Source organism: Pteropus alecto, unplaced genomic scaffold (assembly GCF_000325575.1).
Source record: "Pteropus alecto unplaced genomic scaffold, ASM32557v1 scaffold76, whole genome shotgun sequence".
NCBI classification, from domain to species: domain Eukaryota; kingdom Metazoa; phylum Chordata; class Mammalia; order Chiroptera; family Pteropodidae; genus Pteropus; species Pteropus alecto.
Genome location: NW_006443138.1, coordinates 16,428,140 through 16,433,711, shown reverse-complemented (window position 1 = coordinate 16,433,711; position 5,572 = coordinate 16,428,140).

Below are 5,572 nucleotides of genomic sequence, written 5' to 3'. Positions count from 1 at the left end.
AATGTTGGAACTATACTCATTTGCCAATTGAAGCCATAGGTTTGCTAAGGTTACAAGAGTTTAGAAGAAAAGAAAGAAAGATAAAGAAAGAAAGAGAAAGAGAGAAAGGGGGAGGGAGAGAGACAGAGGGAAGAAGGAAGGAAGGAAGGAAGGAAGGAAAGAAAGAAGAAAGGAAGAAAGAAACCAAGGGCACTCTGAAAATTTGATAATGAAATTTACAATAAAGAATACTGTATAGTTTATTATGCTTTGCAAACGGTGTGCTACACATCCTTTATATTGGCAAAATTTATAGCATATATATACATATATATATACACACATATATATATATTATTTCTTTCCTCTATAAATTCTATTTTGTCTTATGCCACATTTATTTTGATTAATATCTGTTATTAGTATTTGATAGTACTCACTCTCTCTTTTTTTTTATCCTTCCACTTGTAACTGTTTGAGGTCTGTATGTTTTAGGTATTTAAAAATTACATTTGATTTCACTCATATGTGGGATATAAAACTGAAAGCAACAAATGAATGAACAAAAACTTACAGACATAGACAACACTTTAGTCAGAGGGAAATTTTGAGAGTGTGGGGCAGGTAGATAAGAATAAAAGGTGTCAATATGGTGATGGAAGATTTGACTTTGGGTGGTGAACAGATTATTTTTATTAGTCAATGTCACCTCTATAAATGTAATTTAAAAAGAGAAAAGTTAAAAAAATAAAAATTACATTTATGTTCATTGTAATAATTGTTAATTTTTATTTATTTTCACCATTTTATTTTATGCTATTTTTTTCTATGCTTACAATTTCCTTCTTATGTATTTTATTGGATTGATAAAATTTACTTTATGTTTTTTAATTTCTCTATTCATTTGGAAATTATATTCCTTTAGATGTTACCCTCAAAATTTTAACATATATATTTAATATAGTTTAAAGAAATCAGAATTTCTGCTTCCTTCACACATAATATAATTGACTTTAGAACGTTTTCTTTTTAATAACTCCCATCATGTTTTCCATGCTACTGTGATCAAATGGTTTTAGTTCCACCTTGATTTTATATCATTTAATTTAATCGTTATTCTTATTTATAGTCATTGCTTTCTTGGATTTTCTCAACACGATTTAACATTTTAATAATCATGTTTTCAGCTTCATTTAATTTTCTATTTTTACTCTCTATTAAATTTTTAACTTATAGAAATTCTCTTTGATTCTTTTACAAATCTGCCTGGTTGTATATATATTTTTTTATTCAGGGTTTCCATTCCCTTTTTTATATACTCAATCATCTAAATAGACTTAAGATCATTTTACTATCTGAAGTCTTAGGGGTGTTACCTGCTCTTCCAAAGAGCAAATAAGGGTGAAGAAAAGCCCAGACAAATAATGTAGAATGTGTGATGGTTTCAGGTAAGGCTGCGGCACAACCAGAGTAGGTGTCCATGAGCCTTTGTGGAAAAAACGTGTAGACAGAAATGCACATATGAAAGAATACCAATAATGAAATATGTTTATGGGTACAAATAGGAGTTAATATGATGTGAATATTAGAAAATCAGTTGGGTAACAAGACCAGTTTGTGTTGCTTTCAGGTGAGAAAGATGAGTTTCAAAGTGGGCTGAATGATGGTGAATTCCTTATTCAAAAATAAGGCAGAAGCTATTTTTAGAGATTAATATTCCCAGCACTGGCAAATATTCTTGCTTTTAGGCTAGATATATTTAGGTTTTAGGTTAGATTTGTAGCCTCATTTTTGATCTTGGAGTTGAAATACACAAAGAACAGCATTTACCATCTTTGTCACCACTTAACTACATAATCGTACAGTGTGTTTCAGCTGTGGCAATTGGTCACATTTATCATATCGTGACATATCCTCACACTACCAGTAAAGATATCTCACATCAAATGTGATTCTTGAGGTTTCATTATCCACATGGAGTGAATAGTTGTGTTTTGTTGGACTGAACTCCTTTAAGAATTATGTACACAGAAAGAAGAGCCAATTCTAGGCCTTCATTGCAGCCATGATCATTTAGGTTCATCAATTACCATCACAAGTAGCTGAGAAAGTTTTTCAAGTGAAATTTGAATTACAGACTCTGAAGAATATACTACGCTATAAAGAATTAATAAAATGATGGATTCTTCATGTGAAAAGAACTGGGTGATGTCAAGGGCTGGAAAATAGAACCAATAAGAACTGGACAGTCTTGGAATCATTGGATGTTCTCATTGGTAAATGCATTACTATAAAACTCATTTTTTTCAGGAATGTTTGGGCTCCTTAGAAAGTACACATGACCCTTAACACTAGGACAATAGAACACATCTTGCCGATATTATAAATACAAATGATATTGACACAAATGGCCCAGGATAAAGAGGCTGAAATGGTTTTTTGAGTTGGCAGAATGTGAATATACTAAATTGATTAAGTTATGATTGAGAGACCAGATAATTTCTTGGCCTAGAAGCCTCTGTGTGTGTGTATCTGTGTGTGTGTGTGTGTATCTGTGTGTGTGTGTGTGTGTGTGTGTGTGTGTGTGTGTGTGGTGAAGTAGGGTCAACCATTTGAAAATGTGGGTGCATTTCATAGGCCAAAGGTCATCAATAGGCATTCAAGTGTTCCAATGTATTTTTGTAAACTATATATTTTAGCTGCATAAAATGAAACCCAAGTTATACCAACTTATGGAAAAAAATATTGGACGAATTCTGGGACAATTTTCAGAGTCCAAAGCAGAGCCAAAGATCAGCTTCTGGAAGGCAGAAATAAGAAAATTATGGGGTTCACAGTTACTGATTGAGGGGCTTGAATGCCATCAGAATGATTTTGTTTGATCTAAATCTATCATCTTGGCCTGTCTCTGCATTTTGCAAGCAGATGAGCTTTCTTTGTACAAGGTTGGGAGAGGGGTATAGATGACAACAGTTTCCAGGGCTTCTTGCAACTTAGTCATTAGGTAGTATAAACTCTTTGCTCTACCTCCTGCTCCAGTTATTAAACAACCAAGGGAAGGGCTTGAATTGGACAAGTGTGAGTCATGTGCTTGCCCCTAAATACTGGGGGTAAAATCTGATTTAAAACATGTTTTCTTTTATTTCGAATTTACTTTTACTCTGTGACTTTGTCCCTTCCCTTTAACCCAGGCTGCTAAACATGATTCAGCCATCATTGGGTGCTGGTGACAGGGGTAAGTTGTCCCTGGAACAGAGAAAAAAGGTATGAAATTTTACTTTTAAACTTAGATGAAAAGCCATCATAAGACCACATGCTAGGAGAAATTTGCTAAATCATTTTTTACAGACTCAGTTCAGAGGTGAAAGAAAAATTGGAGAAGAAAGCAATAAAGGAGAATGATGTGTCACTGAGAAGGACCCTAATGCCTTGCCTCCCATTCTAGGGTTAGTTCCAAGCTGAGTGGTAAAATGTCAGAACCCTCACTGGGTTTGGAGATGTGAAATTAGAGTAGACTTGTGATTCACCTTCTATGTGGTTGTGGCAGAGTGGCACATCGCTCTGATAACTATGGTGTGGGAAAATAGAACTGGGACAATTGTATCAGATGCCTGGGCAGAAAAGTGTGTGTAGTAGGCTCATTAAATTGTTGTAACTCCTTTTACAAGTGAGAATCTCCAAAAGCAGATGCCAAGACAGAGTTTAGGGAACAAGATGCTTATTAGGTGTTTCACATTTTTGAAGGTAAGGGAGAAAAAAACAAGATAGGGCAGAAGTCTAATTATAATACAGCCTTGGCCAATCTCTTGGGAAGTTTTGGAACAAGAATTACCAGTCAGAGTTTCCTAGGTTGGCTGAAATTCCCCACTTTGCTCTGTCATTGGGTGTGGGCCACCCAGCAATGTGTGTGATCTTAGGCAAGGCAGCTCACCACAGTTGAAGCATACTAAGAAGGGGCTGACAGCTACAGGGTATCTGCTGACCAACCTCCCTCCAAGGATGTCTAACCCTTCTTTTAAAAGAGATTTGGGTTGCATATTTGGTCGACATATGCCCTCATGGGTCATGAGAAGCACCATTTCTTTTCTTTTGTTGGCTGAGAATGATAAAGACCTAAAGGATCTTATGGTGATGACAACAGTATAAAGCTGAAAACAAACATGGGATATGCGGCTATCAACTTAGCGAGAAGGCAAAATCCCTCAGCAATTGCCTGTGTATTGACAAAGCATATCAAAAGAACTGACAGCATTTTAAAATTTAATAGATGAGAAAATAAACAAATTCTATTTCCTACTTCTACCTCTAACCTCTTACCACCATGTCACGGGGTTGTGTAAACCAATTGAATTTATGTCACTGAGGGAGACAGTCTGAAATAATTTAAGTGACTTGAAATTGCATATTATGTTTTTTTCTCATCAAAAAACAATGGTAAAATGTTGATTCAAAATGGAGGTGAAGATGAGTTATAGAGAAATAAAAAATTAATTTGCATATCCAGGGACACGGCCTTGAAAATTTATAACCACCTCAAAGTAATTGAAATAAAATTAACTCTTGCCATTTACTTCTATCAGGAGAATATAGGTGGTTATCAAAGTTTTTGGTTAAATTGGGCCAGCTATGTTTTATAAGAAATCAGAGACTACCTTCAAAATGTTTTATCATTTTCAGGTCTTATATGCTTACTTTAAAAAAGTGCAACTTACTGTTGTGATGTTATTCGAATACATGTCCGTCTCATACCCCTTTCCATTGTATTCTCTCATTCTGAAATGCTCTTTGACAACATCTTGTTCCTCTTATTTCATTTTATTCCTTGCTCAAATATAATTTCCTCAGAAAGACATTTCTTGGTTAACTTATTTATATTCCATTAACATGATTTAATTTTCTTCAATTGCTTATCACTACCTGATTTTATAGTCTATGTTTATTTGTATGCTTATTGACTATCTCCTTATAAGAAAGGAAGCTCTGTGAGGACAGGGCATTGTTTTAATCATCTTTTTAAACCTCAGCTCCCAACACCTGGTAGGTGCTCAGTAAATATTTGTTGAATGAATGAGTCAAGGGTATATAAAATATTACCAGTTCTGGAAATTCATTTAAATTGTTTCCGATGGGGAAAATAATACAAATTACTTCTTGTTACATATCTCCTATATAAAATATTTCTGTATCCATTTAAAATAATGCCTCTGAATATTAGTGCCTTTAAAATATAAAGACACTGTACGGCCTCATTTTGAGCATATTTCCAAGCAATATTAAATTGGAGCTGCGAATATACATTTTTCTAGATTGTTAAATGCAGGACTGAACTAGCATTGCTAATCCTGCATTTGTATTACTATGCTTCATGCTCATGGCAAGAGTGCATTTTGTTAAACAGAGGTGAGACACTGGCATATAAGTCAGCAGTGGATATCCTTGGAAAAATGGCATTAGAATCAAAGGTAATGTTAGACACCAGGGTTTTCCAACCACAGGATTTGAAAGGAAAAGTGTTTTTTCTTTTTCTTCTCTTTCATCTTCCTCCTTGTCTTCCTCTACTACCATGTCCTTCTCGTCCTCCACCAGACCTCAT